Source organism: Protopterus annectens, chromosome 16.part0 (assembly GCF_019279795.1).
Source record: "Protopterus annectens isolate FY-2018-M chromosome 16.part0, PAN1.0, whole genome shotgun sequence".
NCBI classification, from domain to species: Eukaryota; Metazoa; Chordata; order Ceratodontiformes; family Protopteridae; genus Protopterus; species Protopterus annectens.
In genome coordinates, this window is record NC_056750.1 from 709,986,644 (window position 1) to 710,008,971 (window position 22,328).

At 43.0% G+C, this 22,328-nt stretch overlaps 1 protein-coding gene across 13 annotated transcripts in view; it reads left to right on the plus strand.

The window, feature by feature from the left end:
- LOC122790995 (zinc finger protein 618-like) overlaps nucleotides 1-22,328 on the plus strand; it is a 2,638,133-nt gene that overhangs the window by 230,420 nt on the left and 2,385,385 nt on the right. The gene's annotated exons all lie outside the window — the stretch shown is intronic.

Below are 22,328 nucleotides of genomic sequence, written 5' to 3' on the forward strand. Positions count from 1 at the left end.
CGCCTGTGCCCGTTCAACCGACGAACGCTTAGGCGTCGGTCGGAGTTTGCTGAACAGTTTTCGGTTCTGATTTTGCGACATTATGCCGCCGGATCCTCCGACTACCCAATCTGCCAAAAGCAAAGATAAAGACCGACACTTTCGCGGTCCGCGGTTTCGGCGAAACCATGGTTAAGCAAACCCGAGTGTCTCGGTTTCGGCCGAAACCAAGAAAACTGATCAAAGTACAGCTGAATCTATCTTTACAACTGAGGCCCCTGCTACCACTCTTGAAACGGCCTCAGAAATTTTATCCACTACGGTGGTTGCCACTGACTTATCAGACACCATTCCCTTGGATGTCTCTACCCCAGCACATGGTGCTGCTAGGCCTCCAGCAGCCATGTCCATTAAGGCCTTCGCCAGGGCTAAAGCAGCAAAGACTACTAAAACAGTGCCTGTTAAACCCCCTACAACCAGGCCCTCCTCTAGTTCTCAAATGCTTACTCTGGCAGAAGATTTAATTTCATTAATTAGAGGATCTCAATTTCACCCAGACAGGGCCTCTCAGCCCCCAGAGAAGAGACCTAGGGCAGAGCCCCCTGAGCCAGTGTCCTCTGATGAGGCTGCCGATGAATCAGACATAACTGATCAGCCAGAGGCTCCTTTTTCCAATTTTGAAGACTCTGATGCTGAAGAATCCATTCCAGCTGCTTCCCCACCAGAAGAATTCTCCTTTGGGGAAACCTTACATGCCATGCGAGAGCAGTTCCAATGGCAGCAACAGGATTTTTCAGACTCCAGAAAAAGACTTAGGACCTTTCTGCACCTTCCACAGCACAGGCCCTTAGCTATACCTCCTGTTCTCTCTATGGTGGATGATACTTTCAATGATGTTTGCTCCGCACCAGATTCTTTACCTCCAGCCCCTGCCAAACCAGACAGATTTTACAGGGTGTCAGACACTCATCACCACCTTTACAAGGCCCCACTTGCAGACCCCGAAACTATATCCCAGGGTCCCAAGGCAGTAGCCGCGACCGTAGCAAAAAACCCTATTCCTTCAGAAAGGGAAGCAAGGTCATTAGACAGATGGGGCAAAAAGGTCTACACTTCAGCTACTCTCTCAGCTAGAGCTTTAAATTGTCAGTTTCACATGATACAATACCAGGAGTTTATGCTTGATCAGTTAACTAAAAAGCTAACCACTGATGAATCTCTTGATAAGGAATATGTATTAGAAATGGTAAATAACATACAACAGGTTAGTAACCATTCCTTAAAATGTGGCTATGATGCACTGGAGGCTTCATTTAGATCAGCCATGACTGGCACAGTGATAAGAAGGCATGCATGGCTAAAGGAGCAAGCTCTACCGGATCATGTTAAAGCTAAGTTGCTTGATGCTCCTATGGATAAGACAAGTTTGTTTGGTACACCTGCCCAGCAGGTTATGAAGAAAATGGAAGAAAAGGCAAAATCTGTTCAAACGGTTAAAGATTTCTTGCAGGTTCAACCCCCAAGGTTTAGCAGGAACTGGCCTGCCAAAAATTGGTCCTTTCCTGACTCCACAAGATCTCAAAGGGGCAGGAATAGACGTTCCAGAGGCAGAAACCAATCCAGGGGAGGTGCCTACAGAGGACGACAGTGGCAAGGTAACAACAGAGGCACAGACACAACCTCTGCCACTACATCAACTCAACCACAGTGACTTAACCCTAAATCCGCCTACCAGGGAACAAATAGCAGCTCCTCTAGGCAGACAATTAACCTTATTTTCAAAGAACTGGCACTATATAACAAAAGACAAGTGGATTTTACAAACCATAGATCAAGGTTACCGGTTCCACTTCTACACTTTACCAGTCAAAAGAGGAATGCCAAATCTACCTCCAAATCAAAAAACAGAGGCTCTACAACAGATAATGCAGTTAGCAAACATGAGAGCTGTGGAAAGAGTGCCAACAGCAGAGCAAGGAAAGGGGTTCTACTCCAGACTATTCCTAGTTCCAAGAAAGGAAAAAGTTGGAGACCAATTCTCGACCTGTCCGCCTTAACTCATAATCTCCAGTTTTTTTTCTCATGGCCTCTGTGCTTAACACGCCATGAGAAGATAGGAATTCCATTATGTTAACCCCAGTGCCTTCCAGTGCAAGTAAGTTTACAGCCCTAATTTGAAGCTATTGTTAAAATAAGTTGAGAAGTAACTGTATGTTGTTTGATACCTTCTCTACTTAGGTTTTAGAGTGGAGTCAACTGATGGTCCAATAGGACTTTTTTGAGTAAATCGGGTCGGAATGCTCTTGATTACAGCAAAGAGTTTCCTAAATGTAGTGGTGGCAGCCAATCAGATAATCGAGATTTTGACCATTTTAGTGGGTAAGATACTGTGAAGAAAGAATTAGGTATGTTTTTTTTATTTTGTATGATTTATTTTTGTGATATATTATTTTCGATCCGAGTTTGTAATTTTTTTCCTTCCCATATGTAATTATGATAGTTAGGTATGTTATGCAGTCTTGAGTTTTTATTTCATTCTTTAAAAACACAGAACTCGCTCGGGTTGTTTAGCTAATGCTGCCAACACGCATTTGCTTTCTTCCATGGATATTGTAAATGGCCTGTTCAATTGTGTTAAGGGGAACAGCTTAAAAGAATGCCAACATTTTTCTGATCAGTTGATGAGCAGCTTATCTTTAAGTTTTTTTCTGGGAATAGAAAATGGCTGCCTTGTTTTATCTATGCAGTTTAGTGTATTGTGTGTTAAAACTATAGTTGTGTGTTAGGGTTTGTGTAGAGTGGTTAAATTTAATAAATTATATTACACTTTGTCGCCTGGATTCGATTTTGTTTTGTGAGGGTGACATCTTGTGCTTTAATATTGGGGGTCTTGTTTGGATTCATCGAGTGCAAACTGTCTTTGTTACTCTTTGTATTTCAGTCTTTCTTAGGATTGATTGTGTTCTGATCCTAAAGTTTTGTCTTCTACGTAATTTGTAGGACTTTCCCAAAATCTTCTCGTTCTTGCTCTCTTAGGTTTAGTACTAGCAGTACTCTTTAACTCTTTTAGTGCTAACGAAGAGCTGAGTAAGACACTTTATTGTCTCTTGTGGCAATAAGAATGAGGTGTATTGCCCATAGTTAATGTCTGTGAAGTTGTGTTTTTAAATGTGTGTATCTAGTGCTTCCGCGAGCTACTACACTTAGATTGCTGTGTCTGAAAAGCCGCTCGCCTTTGCATCATTTGAAAGTATATACATATAAGCATGTGTCCTCATTTTAATACTACAATTTTCAAAAAAATACTGTGCCTTTACATAAGGAATAGTATTTCTAGTTAACTGCTCATGTGCTAAAATTGGTCAATGTCGATTTTTTAATGACTAATATGAAGAGTATAACTGACTGCTTTACACAGCTTTGGTAACTGGTCCTGTCGAGCACAAAGGGCTGACAAAGATGGTGTCAGTTGTGCTAATTGGAAGCTGCAATCTGCACTGGCCACTGTTTACTGCACGCTTTTTTTTTGGGGTGGGGGTGAGTAACATATTCTCAAAGGCACGCCTTCAGATTTTTATCAGCTCTTTGCTTCAAAACTGGGGTTGATGTTATGCGTATTCACTTATTTGTTACTTTACATTCTTGGTTTGTATTGAAGTCACCCGTGTGCCGCCGTTGGGAGGCCTGTGCTCATGTCTTATCAGTGTTTGATTTATTCTCTGTAGCCATCTGCAAAGTGATTCTGTAAATGCATAGCTTTGTGCATCGTGCTCCATTGACATACGCAAATCATCAGTTTTGACAATTGCAATTTTTTCGGGCATTTTACTTTGTCATTACCTTGTCAAATATGAGTGTTGTCCAAAATGTTCACACATTTCATCTTTTAAGCAGTGGTGGTGCTTTTAGAGGTAGCATTTGAAGTGAAAGCTACTTTTCGGAGTTAATAGCATTTCAGCACTATTAGTGATGCAGGGTTAGTGTTAATGGTGCTGTCTCGGGTATGCAGAGTTCACTAAATTGTAGACATTGATACAGCCTGTTGTGCTTCAGATGGGGTGTGTGGAGTAGCAAACTTTGTATTCTTTCCCTGCTCTTTAAGTGAACTGCAAGTATAGCATTAAACATCGTTATGCATAGTTTACTTTATGTACATCTGTATTCGGATAGTTGAACATCTCACCACTGTTTGCTGTTGAAGTACGCAGCATAAATCTAAGTCACTGTTGGTAGTTTGAGTGCAGCAAGTATTTGCGCTGGATTGTGTTTGTATAGTGACATTGTAACCAAAATGCAGAGTTAATATTTTCTTAACATCATATAATATTGATATAAGGGAGCAGTTAAGTGGTTTTGTAATACTGCCCTGTGCACAACTGTGCTGAGTGTATGTCACATTTATGTACTCATTAATAGTGACGGTTGTGGCACTGCAAAGACAAGTGGGCTTGCAGGAGTATAGGGCTACACTTGGCCCTGACATTCTATTTGCATTTTGCTGTGACTGTACATATTGTAATTTGAGTGAGTAATCAAAACATTCATGCCAAGTCATACAGCTGTGTTAGAAACTTGGGTTGAGAACATACCCAGTTGTTGAGATAGTTCTATACAGGGGATATCCAAGTTGCACTGAAGGTGTAATGGAATTGCATTTTTCTTGTCACAGCCCAAAATTTTTCTGAAAAGCAACAAGATATATTAAAGGGGTGTGGGTCTAAAATATTTCATAGAAGTATTAACTATGTAATTTGTACAGGGGTAAGCTTTAATGAGGGAGTGTGATACAGGCATGTGAACTGGAGAAAGAACATGCTGGAGGGACAGGTTTATAACCCAAAGACTGCCCATGCTATGGAATAGACTTCGCATACATGTCAAGCAGAGCACCTCACTGGCCGCCTCAAGAGAAGTCTTGATGAGTGGATGGAAATAGAAAATTCACCCTAGGATCACTCCAGTGCATCTACTTGACAGAGGCACTAGCAACCAAGGTTGGTTGGCATGATATTTTGACTGGGCCTTACATTGCTGTTTGTTGGTGAACACATATTGGCTAGAAGTGGAACTAAAATCAGCTATTGTATAAGGTGGCCTTTGAGAGCATTGAGTCTGGTTGTTTGACAGAGCCAGCCGGTTCGGTTGCACTGCTTTGCTTTAACAGCATTTTGTTCTTTGTGGTTTGATGTGATACTAAACAGTCATTTACCCATAAATCCTATGCTATTTTGAAACTATTTTATTTGGCAATGATCCTACCTTATTTTGACTAACTGGTGTGTGTTCTGCAACTAACTAAAGCAATAATAAACTTAGTATATGATCTAATGGTGCAGCCACAGCTAACACTCAAGATACAGGAAACTTGAATAACAAGTAACCTCACAGCAAGAGGTTCTCCGGTTCGATTCTCGGCTGGGGTGCCTTCTGTGTGGAGTTTGCATATTCTCCCTGTGTTCGGGGTTTCCTCCGGTACTCGGTTTCCTCCCACATTCCAAAGACATGCATCTGGAGCATTTCTCCCGGGCCTCCGTTGAAAACAGGCTCTGTGGAAAGTCGGACTTTCCTGGTCAACAAATGATAAATAAAAAAAATAAAATAAATGGCTCCCTGTTGAGATATTGGCACTCATAATGTCAAGTGCTGACAAGCCAACAAAAAAGAATGAAAATAGTGTAGTAGTCACAGCCCTCCATTTTGGCTTGCACTTCGAGAACTATATGCTAACTAAGGGCCCACCACTGACCTTGTGGGATCCCACCGTTGACAGGCCTGCTGGTAAACAGACTCACTCATTAGTTCCTTTTAGTACAACTTAGTCCGCATTGTGGTTCCATCATTAATTTTATATATATATATATATATATATATATATATATATATATATATATATATATATATATATATATATATATACTATAAAGATTTATTTTTTGTAAATAGCTTGTATCATGATAGGAATATGATAGCTATGTGTTTCTCTTACCGAACTATATGAATGGCTATTAGCTGTATTTCTTATTACTTACAGGTTGAGATTTTGTCTAGGCTTATTGCATTTCTGATTATACTCCATAGTTGTCTGAGTGAGATAAAGGTTATTACTTGCTGACTACTACCAGCATGGAGCTATTTTCTATTTTGGGAATTTTTCTGGCCTTTGTCAGTAATTTGTGCAACTTAGGTGGGAGGAAGGGCTAAGTGTTATATTATTTTACTGAATTACTCAGGTCTTCTTCTTAACAATAATAATGAGTCTGTTTTACATAACAGCTGCACAAGGTACAATATAATGAATCCCTACTCAACAGGTTATGTGCAGCAATTATCACTTGTGTCTGAGCATGCATAACTTTGCAGTAATAAAAGGCAGGTCATTATCACCTTAGCAATAAGTCAGTTACAATATAGCACGGAGTCATTATCACTTTTCAAGTAAAACTATCAGGACCTGTCACTGTTATTCACATAAGTACAACTCATTATCACATTGATGAATGCACAAGCCAGATTGGGTTTTTGTATGAGTTTAGATTCCTCACATAAATATTAGTTTCCACAGCTAAAACATGTTGTACTGTTAGGAAGAAGTGTCTTGTCCTAAGGTGTTTAGGATACAGTGATACCAATAACTATACCTACCTGACCTGATTTACAGATCTTCATTCTAAAAAGATATACCACTATGTATCTGTATGTCTGTCTTTCACGAGTAACATACAGATGCAAGTATCCATTTTATTAATGTAGTTCATATCTTTGTGAATTAATGTAACTGAACCACATATGGTGAAACAGTTGAATGTCTCAAACTATCACTACATACTGCATGTTGTGTTGCTTTGCAGCTGCCTCTGTGCAGGTGAGTAACATTATAGTGTTCTATACCATTGTGTATTTCAGCTTTGCATTCACCCAACATCACAACGTAAGGCAAACCAGAGTGAGGATGACTATTATGATGCCGATCATATTCCACTGGCACGTCTCGTTCACCTGTTCAGAATGGATGGCATTCACCTAACTGAGGAGGGCATTGTTGTTCTTGACAAACCTCCACAATGGCATGAGGAGAGCCATGCAAGATTGTTAACATGCAGCTTGTGAGAAGAATGAAAAACACCCATGATCAAGTCAGACCAGTATAGTAAGTAAAACACTATTATGAAATCTGTTGTGTAAAATTCATTTCTCTGAGCTTGGCAAACGACTCTTATGGAAATTATGATTTTTTCATCTTTGGTAAATAACTTTGAAAGGGAGCATCTGAATGTGCCAAGTAATATCTCATTTTGAAGACAGTATTGCTGGTTCTAACATGGTAAAATAATTGTGCCTGTATGTTTGACACGCAGATTTCAAAATTTGTTTGGACTTAGGTTATGGAAATTATGATATTTTTCATATTTTGCTAAATAACTTTGCAAGGAGCATCTGAATGTGCTAAGTAATACCTCATTTTGAAGACAGTACTGATAGTTCTAACATGGTAAAAGAATGGTGCCTGTATGTTGTACTCATAGGCAGATATCAAAGTTTGTTTGGAATTAGGTTATGGAAATTATGATTTTTTCATCTTTTGGTAAATAACTTTGCAAGGGAGCATATCAGTGTGCCAAGTAATATCTCATTTGAAGACAGTATTGCTGGTTCTAACATGGTAAAATAATTGTGCCTGTATGTTTGACACATGTGCAGATTTCAAAGTTTGTTTCGGACTTAGGTTATGGAAATTATGATTTTTTTCATATTTTGCTAAATAACTCTGCAAGGGAGCATCTGAATGTGCTAAGTAATACGTCATTTTGAAAAGATTATTTATAGTTCTAACACGGTAAAAGAATTGGGCCTTTATGTTGTACACATGTGCAGACATCAATGTTTGTTTCGGACTTAGGTTATGGAAATTATGATTTTTTTCATATTTTGGTAAATAACTTTGCAAGAGAGCATCTGAATGTGCTAAGTAATACCTCATTTTGAAGACAGTACTGATAGTTCTAACATGGTAAAAGAATGGTGCCTGTATGTTGTACTCATAGGCAGATATCAAAGTTTGTTTGGAATTAGGTTATGGAAATTATGATTTTTTCATATTTTGGTAAATAACTTTGCAAGGAGCATATCAGTGTGCCAAGTAATACATAATTTTGAAGACAGTGTTACGCCTTACAACATGGTAAAACAACTATGTCTGTGCAATCTACACATGTACAGATATCACAGTTTGTTTAGTCTTGTACAATTATGAAAATTATACATTTACAATACTTTTCATTATTATGCCCATATCTTTGTAAGGAGCATGGTGATCACACAAATGATGCATCATTTTGAAGTTGACATTCAGATGCACAACTTCTACACTGATATGTAGGCTCTGTCTGTTACAGGTGATGAGATATTATGCTTTGTTTATTTATCAATTATGAAAAATAATATATTAATCATATTTCTGTGAATATCTCAAGAAAGGAACATCACACAGTAATGGTTAAGGTATCATTTTAAAGCTGACATTCATACTAACAAATTACATTCAAATTGTATGGGTCTGCATGGTACATTGACCAAGATATTATGCTTTGTTTTTCCAAAAAGGTAAAAAATATGCACAATATCAGCATTCCTTGCCAAATATTTAATAATGACTTTGATATACACTATCAACATTTACACTGTTGGAAAGGTCAGTCTCTGCTGAACAACTTTCGCGTTTACATGTTTAGTCTAGCTCTTATAGTTAAAGAGTTATGAACATTTGTTTTCTGTATGGTTTTACAAATGGATTTTCTGAAAATGAGCTCAGGCTGTACTGTTGTTCCTATGGTGGAATGAAGCAGGCAGCTTTTCCTTTGCTGCTCCGGAGTGAATGAGTTAAATACATACATCATTGTCCCAAAATTCAAAATGCTGACCCTACAGCAACTTCTTCCCATGCTGGGCAAGGAGTGTTGGCTGGTAACTCTAGATCTCAAGGAGGCATACCTGCACGTCCCCATTCGACCAATCTGCAGAAGATACCTCAGATTTCTTGCAGGATCAGAGCACTATCAATTCTCAGCATTGCCCTTTGGCTTATCTACTGCGCCCAGAGTATTCACAAAATGCCTGGCATCAGTAATCGCCCATTGCAGACTACAGGGAATTCAAATTTACCCATACCTAGACGACTGCCTGCTACAAGGGGACAAAAAAAGCAAGCTGACAACAGATTTACAAAGGGTCATTTACTTGCTGCAAGCACTGGGGTACACAGTCAATCTACAAAAGTCAAGGCTGATACCATCCCAAACAAGGACATTCTTGGGCTGAATTGGACACAGTAAAACAGATGGCATTCCTAACTACAGAAAAACAAAAAGAACTCCCTCTTTACTTCTTGGCACTAACAAAACTGAACAAGTTAACAGCAAGAAAAGTACTGCAGGCCTTGGGCTTCATGGCATCATGCATAATCTTGGTTCCACTTGCCAGACTACATATGAGAAAACTATAGTGGTACCTAAAGAATTTATGGTCCCAACACAGACACAGCCTAGAAACAGAAATCCCACTAATTCCATGCTTAAAACAGGAGTTCCTATGGTGGGCTCAGGCATGCCAGTCAAACCCAGGGCTACCCTTTCGCAGATGTCAAGCAAGCCAGACCATCACAACAGACGCTTCAGACCTAGGATGGGGGCCCACATGCTGGACAAATGCGTGCAAGGATTGTGGACACAGGATCAACTTCACCTGCACATCAACCTAAAAGAAATGCTGGCAGTAAAACTGGCAATCCAAAAGTTCAGACCATTTCTCAAAGAGGGCCAGTTGATGATAAGGACAGACAACACCACAGTCATGTGGTACATCAACAAACAGGGAGGCACTCATTCATACCCCTATGCAGAATGACTTTGGAGCTGTGGACCCTAGCACTCAGCTACAACATCCAGTTACAGGCAATATTTGTACCGGGAAAAAGAGAATACTCTAGCAGACATATTAAGCAGAACCACATCGGATGCCCACGAATGGATGCTGCACCCGGACATCTTCAAGACCATCTCAAAGAAATGGGGAATGCCTCAGATAGATCTATTTGCATCACCTACCAATCACCAGCTCAAAATTCTGCACAAGGACATTCCACCCACTAGCATGGAAAGTGGACTCGCTCTCCTTCAGCTGGAAAGGCCTAACAGCATATGCATTCCCACCTCTTCCCTTGATACACAAGGTATTACTAAAAATCAAGGAAGAACGTCCAAGGATAATACTGATAGCTCCAAACTGGCCAAGACAACACTGGTACCCACTGCTGAGGAGCATGTCTCGGAACAATATGTGGCCAATCCCCCTGATGCCTTTGATGTTAACTCAGAACAACTACAGCATCATACATCCAAACCTAAAAACGTTGCAACTGACTGCATGGAACATCACATAGCAGCAGCTAATCCAGAACTTTCCCAAAGAGTTAGAGACATTATTCTTGAAGCACGCAGACCTTCAACAAGAAGAAACTATGCTGGAAAATGGAAAAGGTTTGTCATTTGGAGTACTGAAAGAGGAAAAGATGTGTCAAACATAGATATGCCTAACATTCTGGAGTACCTAGCCGAACTTCTTCATTCAGGCCTGTCCTACTCCTCCATCAAGATACATGCATCAGCTATTTCAGCAGAATACAGCTTTGATCCACCTGTTTTTTCTCACCCTTTGCTCAGGCAGTTCCACAGAGGAATCAAGAATGTAAAACCTCCAAGGAAACCACCATTACCAGCTTGGGACTTAAACTTTGTGCTAGAAAAATTGACACTATCACCCTTTGAACCAGCAGCAACAGCAGACCTACAACACCTGTCATGGAAAACTGCTTTCCTACTGGCAATTACTTCAGCAAGGAGGGTTTCAGAACTACAGGCCTTAATGGCAGTGCAACCCTTCCTAATCTTCCACCAAGATAGAGTGTCCATGAGGACTAATCCTACATTTATGCCTAAGGTGGTATCCAGAGTGTCTTTAAACCAGGCAATCCACCTACCTACCTTCTTTCCCAACCCACAAAACAGAGGGAAAGAATATTGCATACCTTGGATGTACATAGACAGCTACGCTACTACTTGGACAGAACAAAAGTAGCAGAAAGACTGACCAACTTTTGTAGCCTATGCAACAGGAAGGGAAGGAAAAGCTATTTCCAAACAGACAATCTCCAAATGGATAGGAAATTGCATACGATTCTGTTACTCCTTCCATGGAAAACCAATTCCACAGAACATAAGACCTCATTCTACAAGGGCAACAGCCACTACCACAGCCTTCTTACGAGGAGTGGCAACCAAAGACATTATTGAGGCGGCTACTTGGACCTCCATGCATACATTTGCCAAGCATTATAACTTGCCTCTATATTCCAGATCCCGAGCAGGGTTTGCCACTGCTGTACTGCAAGGGATCCTAAACACACCATAATCTAGTTTTATCCTCCTCCCCTTGTTGGCTATGGTATTCTACCCAGTTGTTATGACTGCAGATGCATCCATGAAGGACATAGTACAGTTTTGTACCTACCATAAATGTAGATGTCCGAACTGGATAGCATCTGCAGTCAGGATTACCCTCCCTCCTTCCCCTCTGTGGTACTCCAAGGGTGTTTACCCTCCTAATAGCTAGCTGGTGGGGGGGGGAGTCTTTTATGGTGTATTTGTTTGTATATATGTGCATACATGCTTATTTTTGTGTTTACCTCTATCTTTTTGGAAACATTGGCATTTATCTAAATTTTAGCCTTCAAGAGGGCTACTGGCATCTGGGGCAAGAAACACTGAGGAAAATGGCGTCGGCTGATGCCTTTATACCCGAAGACCAACAGAGATGACGTCGGGTGAAGTGCGACATCAGCCGAAGCCGGACCCGGACTTTGGAATCCGGCCGACTGAAGGGCTGCCTGACCACAGGACAACCCAGTTGTTATGACTGCAGATGCTATCCAGTTCGGACATCTACATTTATGGTAGGTACAAAATTGTACTTTATGATGCATTGGAAGCTTCATGTAGGGCAGCCATGACAGGGGCCGTTATACGTAGACATGCTTGGTTGAAAGAACAGCCACTGCCAGACCATGTTAAAGTTAAGCTCCTGGACGCACCTCTGGAAAAACAGAAGCTTTTTGGTGCTAATGCACAGGATGTGCTGAAGTCTATTAAAGAAAAGGCAAAATCAGTACAGACTGTTAAGGATTTCTTCCAGGTTCAACCTCCCAGATTCAGTAGGAATTGGCCTTCTAAGAATTGGTCCTTTCCCGACTCGGACAAGTTTCAAAGGGGAAAGAACAGGCGTGCTCAAGGTAGAGGGCAATACCAAGGCTCCTACAGGGGCCGCCAATGGCAACCACCAAATCAAAGAAGTGGAGCAGGGAGTTCGCCTGCACCACAGGGACAATCACAATGACTTGACTATCAATCCGCCTACCAAGGCTTAAAGAGAAGCTCCTCTAGGCGGAAAATTATCCTTATTCTCAAAGAACTGGCACATTTTAACCAAGGACAAATGGATTCTGGACATATTAGACAAAGGTTACAGGTTCCACTTCCACACCTTACCAACGAGACAAGGCATGCCAAACCTGCCACAAAATCAAAGGGCAGAGGCTCTCTTACAAGTTGCAAAGCTGTTACAAATAAAAGCTATAGAAAAAGTACCTCCACAGGAACAAGGCCAGGGATTCTATTCAAGAATGTTCCTTGTTCCAAGAAAAGAAAAGCAATGGAGGCCTATACTGGACTTGTCTATTCTAAACACCTTTCTCATTGTGCCAAAATTCAAAATGCTGATGTTACAGCAACTCCTTCCCATGCTGGGCAAGGGGTCTTGGCTGGTTACTCTGGACCTCAAGGAGGCATACCTGCATGTCCCAATCAGACACAGCTGCAGAAGATACCTCAGATTTCTTGCAGGAACAGAGCATTATCAATTCTCAGCATTGCCGTTTGGCTTATCTACTGCGCCCAGAGTATTCACGAAATGCCTGGCATCAGTAGTTGCACATTGCAGACTCCAGGGGATTCAAATATACCCTTACCTGGACGACTGCCTCATACAAGCAGACAGCAAATAAATATTGATAAAAACTTGGACTATGTCATTCGGTTGCTACAGGCTTTGGGATACACAGTCAACATTCAAAAATCAAGGCTATTATCCAAAAGATTATTTTTCTAGGAGCAAAACTGGACACACAATCACAAATGGCTTTTCTCGCAGAGGAGAAACAACAGCATTTACCAGATTACTTCAAAAGCCTAGCAAAACATACCCAGCTGACCTCAAGGAAGATCCTGCAGGCCCTGGGTTTCATGGCATCTTGCATCCTTCTGATCCCCCTGGCAAGATTACACATGAGGAAGCTACAATGGTATCTAAAAAGCTTATGGTCTCAACACAGCCTTAACCTGGAAGATTTAATACCACTCATTCCATGCCTGCAAAGGGAATTTTTGTGGTGGGCTCCAGCAAGCCATTTAAACCAAGGCATGTCCTTCAACAAAGTTCAAGCAAGTCAAACCATTACAACAGACGCCTCAGATCATGGATGGGGGGCGCACATGGAGGACAGATGCATTCAAGGCCAATGGACTCCCAAGGAAATGCCTCGGCACATAAATCAAAAAGAGATGCTGGCAGTGATGCATGCCATAGAAGCCTTTGGAAAATCTCTTCAACAAGGCCATCTGCTAATAAGGACAGACAACACCACTGTCATGTGGTATATAAACAAACAAGGAGGCACTCACTCGTATCCCCTCTGCAGACTAACAATGGCTCTTTGGGAAAAATCCCTGAAACTGAACATCCTTTTGCACTCCCAGTTTGTTCCGGGCAAGGACAATGTACTGGCAGACAGGATGAGCAGAAATTTCATGGATCCACACGAATGGATGCTGCATCCACACATTTTCTCACAAATAACTGCATGGGGAATACCAGACACAGATCTATTTGCTTCTCATCTAAATCACCACCTGGACAAGTTCTGCTCAAGGACTCACCATCCTCTACCCTGGAGAACGGATGCCCTCTCCTTCAGCTGGAATGCCCTGAAAATCTATGCATTCCCTCCTCTACCATTAATGACCAAGGTGTTACTGAAGATCAAAGCAGAGCAACCAAAAGGAATACTGATTGCTCCAGTCTGGCCGAGGCAGCATTGGTATCCCTTGCTACTGAGCATAACTCACTCCAAACCGTGGCCCTTGCCCCAATGGCCTCTGCTCCTAACACAACACAATTACAGGACTGTTCATCAAAACCTGCAAACATTACAACTGGCAGCTTGGAGGGTTCCATGACTTTGTCCCATGACACCCTCTCCGAAAAAGTTCAGGAAATCTTGCTGGAAGCATGCAGACCTTCCACCAGAAAAACCTATGCGGCCAAATGGAAGAGATTCATCATCTGGAATGCCAAAAAGGGACAGGATGCATCAGTGATGAGCATACCTCAGATATTAGAATACTTGGCAGAAATGTTTCTTAAGGGCCTCTCATATTCATCCATTAAAATACACGCTTCAGCAATCTCAGCAAACTTCAACTGTGATCCACCTGTGTTTTCACATCCCTTGCTAAGACAGTTCCTAAGAGGGATAAAGAATATCAAGCCTCCCAGAAAACCACCAGTTCCTGCATGGGACCTCAACTACGTCTTGGAAAAATTAACTCTTCCTCCTTTTGAACCAGCAGCATCTTCAGAAATGCAATTCCTCTCCTGGAAATCAGCCTTCCTCTTGGCAGTTACCTCAGCAAGAAGAGTCTCGGAGATACAGGCCCTCATGGCAGTACCTCCCTTTCTCATTTTCCATCAGGACAGAGTTTCTCTAAGGACCAATCCTTCATTCATGCCAAAGGTGATATCCAGGGTGTCTCTAAATCAAGCAATTCACCTGCCTACCTTCTTTCCCAAACCTCAAAATAAAGGGGAAAAGCTGCTGCATACTTTAGACATACACAGACAATTACGCTACTACTTGGACAGAACAAAGACCGCCAGGAAGTCTGACCAACTATTTGTAGCCTATGCTGCCAGAGTGCAAGGAAAGGCAGTCTCCAAACAAACAATTTTGAAATGGATTGGACTCTGCATCAGATTCTGTTACTCCTTCCATGGAAAGTGTGCCAGCCAATATAAGACCACACTCAACCAGAGCTATAGCCACATCCACAGCCTTTCTAAGAGGGGTGGCTACAAAGGACATTCTAGAGGCTGCTACATGGAGCTCCGTGCATACATTTATCCAACACTACAACCTGCCTTTATATTCCAGGTCCCGAGCAGGCTTTGCTTCTGCAGTCCTGCAGGGTCTTTTAGCTACACCATCCCTTGTTTAGATCCCACCATCCCCAGCTTGGCTATGGTATTCAACCCATATGTAAGGACTGCAGTTGCAGTCTTGAAGGACATAGTACAGTTTTGTACCTACCATAAATGTAGATGTCCGATAGATATGCAACTGCAGTCAGGTTTTCCCTCCCTCCTACCCCTCTGTTTGTTCCCTAGGGTCCTTCCCCCTCTCCTATTTAGCTGGGGATATCTGTCATGGTGTATCTGTTTATTACTGTTGTGCATGTCTTGAAATTTTTGCTTATCCATTAACAAAATTTAGCCTTCCTTGGAGGGCACCTGGCATCTGGGGCAAGAAACACTGAAGAAGATGGTGTCGGCGGATGCCTTTATACCCCAGCCGCTCTGACGTCGGGGAGGAGGCGACATCAGCCGACGCCGGACCCAGACTTTGGAATCCGGCCGACCGAAGCGCTGCCTGAAGCAGGACAACCCATATGTAAGGACTGCAGTTGCATATCTATCGGACATCTACATTTATGGTAGGTACAAAACTGTACTTTGCTGTTGGAATGAACTGTCTGATGAAGCAGTAGTTACTATTGCGAAAGCGCTCACTATTTTGTATTAAAAAGATTTTACTTTGTCGTGGTTCAGCTTCTTTATTCCAGCTACCTTTCTGCTGGCCACCTGTGTTTCAACATTTTCAGCTTCTGGGCTGGTTTGGATTTATTTGTGTGCTGATTTAGATATGAAAGCATTGTTCTCTAAGATTAAGTTTATCTGGTTAGAAGTAAAGGCAGCCAGTAGAGAAAATTTATTTTAAAAAGTCTATTCCTTGTCTGGTTAGGTATTCATCTAAGTAAGGAACAGACATTAAGGGATCACTGTTAAAAGTATTGATACAGGGATTCAAAAAATCTTGTCCGTCTTAGAACAGTGTCTGTCTTCAAAATAACAGGTTTCAACATAGGTTCATAGGTTCATACTAGGCTAGCTGCCCTAGGGCATTTATAAGCTTAGCCAGAATGTGTTTGGCTTTCGCCACTAATTTTAAATTAATTTTGCTATGCCCTTTTTTGAGGTTAGTATACTGTGCCTCTGTCTAACAGTGACACAGAAGTGATACCCGGGGTAAACCTACGATCTCCCATCCACTCATCAAGATTCCTCTTGAAGAGAGTCAATGAGGGACTCTGCCTAACCTGGACTGGGATTTTATTCCAGAGTGAAGGGAGCCTCTGGGTTATGAATCTGTCCCTCCAGCATGTCCTATTTATTTCAGTGTTGAGGTTCAAGTCTCTCGAGCATGTAGCTCGATGGGATTTGGATTTTCTGAGGTGCCGCATGTCCATTAATTCCAGGTTGGACATGGCTTTATACATCAGGCACAGATCGCCTCTGAACAGGCGGTATGCTATTGAGTAAAGCTGGAGTTTCTTTAACCGGGCAGCATATGGCATCTGTTTGAGCCCTTTGATCCTCTTGGTGAGGTACTTTTGGGGTCTTTCCAGTTGCTGCAGTTGTCTGGTAAGGTACATCCCAAAAGGGGCATTATACTCAATTGTGGGCCTGATGAGGGATGAGTAAAGAGGCACGATGACGTCCCCTGATCTAGATGTGAATCCCTTCATGATTATGTGGGCTATATAAAATGTTTTTCTAACCACTTTGGCCACGTGGTTGTCAAATGAGAGATTGCTATCAACTTGGGTCCCTAATTACTTCTTCTGTACTTAATGGATTGCCACCTATGTGGTAATTTGTGGGCACTTTGTTTTTGCCAAAGGGGATGACTATACACTTTTTGGCGTTTAGCTTGAGGCCATGGCTCTGGCACCAGTTGTCTGTTTCTATGAGTCCCTTTTGGAGGATGCTTGTGACGGCTGGAGAGTCTATTATGGCACCCAGTTTGCAGTCCTCTGCGAACTTGGTCAGCCACAGTCCTTCCGTGTTGGCCTGTACCTCCGAGAAATGTATACCGAACGGAGAGAGGTCCCAGGACTGAGCCTTGTGGAACGCCACTTGTAACTGGTTTGGAGTCTGACATGGATTCAGCATTTCTAACCATGTGGGTTCTGTCTTTGAGCCAGTTTGCAGCATTAGGGGTTTATATTTAAGCTGGTGAGCTTATCTATAATGCCCTAGTGGGGTATTGTATCGAAGGCTTTTGCGAGGTCCAGGTAGGCTGTGTGGACCACCTTCCCCTCGTCAATAGCCTTGGTGACTGTATCAACCAGGTTTAAGAGGCAGGATCTGCCCCTAACAAAGCCAAACTGGGTAGGATCCAGTGTCTGTAGGTCCCCAATATCTTTATTTTATGAGGTCCATGATGATCCTTTCCATAGCTTTACAGACCAAGCTAGTCAGGCTTATGGGACGATGGTTTACTGGATCAGTTGAGGCACCACCTTTGTGGAGAGGGACCACAGTTGCTGTACACCACTCTTTGGGTACATATCCTGTAGTAAGGCTGAGATTGAACAGTAGTTTTATGTTTGGGTTTACCTCTTCTTGGAGTTCATGTAGGATGCAGCCCGGGACACCGTCTGGTCCCATTGATGCTGTGTTTTTTGCTTTGGGGAGGGCGGCTCTTACCTGAACATCTGAGATGCCAGGGGGGCAGCACTCTGCTGGGATAGATTTTTGCCCTTTTTGGTGGGGAGGGGGGGAGGGTTTCCACTGAACCTGTCAGCTAGGATGTTGGCAATGTCTGTGGGTTCGATGTATTTTTTGTTATTTTGGACTAATTCTGATTACCACCCAGGTTCCTAACATAACTAAAGAAAGCCTTGTGATTATCCTTAGTGTCCTGTGCAATTTTTCTCTCGAAGCTGGCATTAGACGATTTTGAGTGCCCGTAGTTTTTTGCCAGTACTCATCAGAGATGCCTTTCCTTTTTGAAATTTTGCCCTATCATTTAGTAGCTTCCTCCTTCTATTGTATAGTTTGTTTATGGCTGGGGTCCACCAGACAGGACATCTGCCTTTGGAGGATTGGGTCTTGGTTTTATTTGGGATCGCATGATCCATGCATTCCTGAAGGTGTTCATAGAATGCGTTTATAAAGGATTCTGCGGTCTGGGCCGTATTTTCCACAGGCCCGGGGGCTTTGAAGGATTCCACCTCTGTTTTGAGGCGTGTGAAATTTGCTTTAGAGAAGTTTTTCACTGTGATTTTCTAGGCAGGGGGTGGGGTCGGAATGTGAATATCCAGTGAGATTAGTTTATGGTCTGATCTTACCAGTGAGGGATACACTTCTGGTCTGGAGCATAGAGTCCCCCATGTTGGTGATCAGGTCCAGTATGTTTTCCCCTCTTGTGGGAGTGGTAACAAGTTGTTCCATAGCATTTGAGTTTGTAAATTCTAGGAACCTTTGGGCTAGGGTGTTGGAGCTAGAGTAATGCTCCCAGTCTATGTTGGGGTAGTTGAAGGTCGCCCAGTATAATGGTGTTTGGAGAGACCTTCATATTTTCCAGTGTTCTCAGAAAGGCCGAGTGGGGTTCCTGGGTTAGGGAGGGTGGTCTGTAGCAGGCTATAAACTGGAAGGCAGTTTTACCCACTGTTGCACATGGATAGTGTCTGATGCTTCATGCTGTGCCACCAACCTGGAGGTGTGGGTATCTTTGACGAATATTGATACTCCCCCTCCTTTTGTGGGTCGGTCCAAGTTTTGGGGCCGAAAAGCATGGTATGAGGTATAACTTGGTAGTGCTGGGGTACTCTCGGGAGCCTTGAACCAGGTTTCTGTTACTGCACAGATATCGATGTTCTCCATGCTAAGGAGAGTTTCGAGTGCGTGCATCTTTAGGTTTAGACTTCTGGCGTTGAGTAGCATTGCTCTTAGTTTCTTATCCCTTCTGATACCTATGGAGGTGGGTTTGTCTTCTGAGCCTTGCCTAAAAAAGGCACTATGGGGGTAGCAAGAGCCTTTGCCAATATCCGAAAGCCCAGGGGTGACCGGTGCAAGCCGTCCCTAGCGAAGCATCGTGGCTTGTCGAGCATGTCATCCCAGGCTGACAGGCATTGGATCCCCTTTGAATGACACCAATACTTAAGCCAATTGTTGAAATTGATCATCTTGTCTTCATATTGTGGCTCCATTCTTGGTGAGGGTAAGATGCTACTCAAGGTCAGGGTCATACCGGCGTGGGCCACATGCTCAGAGAGCTCCTCTGTCTCTTTTCATGTAGTCCAGGGAGGTACGTCTCAGGTCATTCACACCAGCATGGACAATGACTGAGTCATATTTGTACTTGCCTTGGAGTGACCTGAGTGCTTGTGTTATGTGGCGGATCCTAGCACACGACAGGCAGCTCACCGTGACCTTCTCCTTGTTCAGCCTGGTGAGCGGGACGTCAGTGTGCCTGACGATAGTCACCTATTACAGGTGTATCAGGTGAGTTGTTTAGCCTTAAGGGCTGTGACTGTTCGGCACACTGGCTTTGTGAGCTGTGTGTTGCACAGGTTTTGTTTTGGGGTTGCGGTTGCTTGGGTTTCTGCTTTGGAGGTCTATGCTGCTTAGGCAGATTTTTATTTAGAGCCTCCGAGTATGCTTTTGTGTGTTTGGTTTGCTGTCGTGGTAGGTCTATGTGAGACTGGAATTGTAGTGAGTGTGGATGTTCTTCATCTCACATTGCTGCAGTCCTTACACTTGGGTAGTCTGCTGTCCTCGGTCGGCCCGAATATCAAAGTATAAGGCTGACGTCGGTCAAGGCGCATTTGACTGACATCAGGACGTCAGGGTACAAATGCGCATGACCGACGTCATATCCTCAGTCTTTTTTGCCGCATGGTCCGATGCAGAAGCAGCGTTGCAAGTGCCGGTTGGCGTTCTGAAATTGTTCGATTTCGGAGTTTCAGACCGAGTCAAAGTTGGCTAAGTACCCCGTTGGGGAATATTTTAGTTTTTTCTTGCCTCAGTGGTTTACCGGATGTCAGAAAAAGTGAATAATTGTATTTCTTGTGGGAAACAGATACCGCATAGAGACTACCATACTTTGTGTATTCCTTGTTTAGGGCCTGAGCACGACGTTGTTGGGTGTCGCTCTTGTGCTAGATTCAACAAGCGCACTATTAAGAGAAGATTAGATTGTGCCAGGTTAGTCTTCGGGAAGCGGTGCAATTATAAAATGCCGTCGGATGCTCCGATGCCCGCTTCTTCAAGAAGCGCAAGGACAAAGCAGTTAAACCTAGGCTAGAGGAACCGTCAGTACCGGACGCCGGTTCTTTAGAGGTGTCGGTGGAGCCGGTGGTTCCACCGGAGGTTTCTTTGGGATCCCAGGGAGAGTCTTTGTTATTGCAGGATGTGGCCTCTCAGGAGGCAGGCCAGGCTGATGGGGCTTCTCAGGTTACTATACTCCCTCCCTGCCTAGGGTGGTTAGGCCCTCTCCTTCTGTTTCCAAGGCTTCTCCCAGGGGCAGGCCAGGTTTAGCTTCAGTTGGTGTTACCCCTAGTTCTTCAGGAACTGTGCCCAAGAAGTATATGCTTAAAATGGCAGAAGATTTGATTACTTTGATTAGGGGTTCTATGCCCCCTCCTGATAAGAGACCTAGGGTGGAGCCTGAGCTAGGGAGTTTTGAGCAGGCTTCAGATGTTTCAGAGTCTTCGGCTGAAGACTTGCAGGAGTACTCTCCTTATTCTGATTCTGATGTGGATGATTCTACTCCTCCTGCTTCTCCTCCTGAGGATTTTTCTTTTTCAGAAACTCTTCATTCCATGAGGGAGCATTTTAAGTGGGAAGGTCAGGACTTCTCTGATTCCAGGAAAAGGCTTAGGAATTTTTGTTTTACCCCAGCATAGGCCTTTGGCTATACCTCCTGTTTTGGATGTAGTGGAAGATGTTTTTACAGAGGCTTCTCTTAATCCTGATTCTTTGCCTCCTGCTCCTGTTAAACCGGATAGGTATTACAGGGTGCCTGAAGCTCATAAGTATCTTTTTAAGAGTCCTAGGGCAGACCCAGAAACTGTTAGCCAGGGGCCTAAAGGTGTTAAGGCTTTTGTAAAGAATCCGGTTCCTGCAGACAAAGAGGCCAGGGCCTTGGATAGATGGGGAAAGAAAGTTTATACTTCTTCCACTCTTGCTATGAGGGCTTTGAGTTGCCAGTTTCACATGTTGAAATACCAAAACTATCTCCTTTCACAATTGAAGTCTAAGGTTGATGCTCTGGCAGAAGGTATTGATTGTAAAGAGTTGCAAGATTTAGTACATGTTTCTGAACAGGTGGGTAAGCATTCTTTGCAATGTGGTTTTGATGCTGTACAGGCCTCGTCTAGGGTGGCTGCCACTGGGTCAGTTCTTCGCAGGCACGCCTGGCTGAGGGATCAAAATTTATCTGACCATGTTAAAACAAGGATTTTAGATGCTCCTTTACAATCTGACGTGTTGTTTGGTTCTCCTGTTGAGGCAGTTTTAAAGAAAATGGAAGACAAGGCTAAGTCTATGCAGACTGTTAAAGATTTTTTGCATGTCCAGCCTCCAAAGTTTAGTAGAAATTGGCCTACTAAGGGGTGGACGTATCCTTCTTATGATTCCCAGTCTAGGGGTAGATCTAGACGTGATAGGGGCAGAGCTCAGGGTTCTTTCAGGCCTAGAACAGGGAGTTCTCCTGCACAGTCTTCAGGTGAGGGCAGGGGTCAGTCCTTTCGTAAACAGACCCAATGACCTACCTTTTCAGCTGACAGAGCCTTCTCGTCTGGCAGCACCTTTGGGAGGAAGGTTGGCACTTTTCAAAGAAAATTGGAGTTTAATTACCCAAGACAGATGGGTATTGGATATCATACACCACGGTTACAGGTTTTATTTCCATACCTTGCCTCCTTTCAAAGGCATGCCAGACGTTCCTCCTCAACAAAGAATAGAGGCTCACAAGCAAGTTTCTCTGTTACTCCAAATAGGGGCCATACAGCCGGTCCCTATGCCAGAAGTGGGCCTAGGATTTTATTCTTGCCTGTTCCTAGTACCAAAGAAGGGGAACACGTGGAGACCAATTTTGGATTTATCTATCCTCAACACTT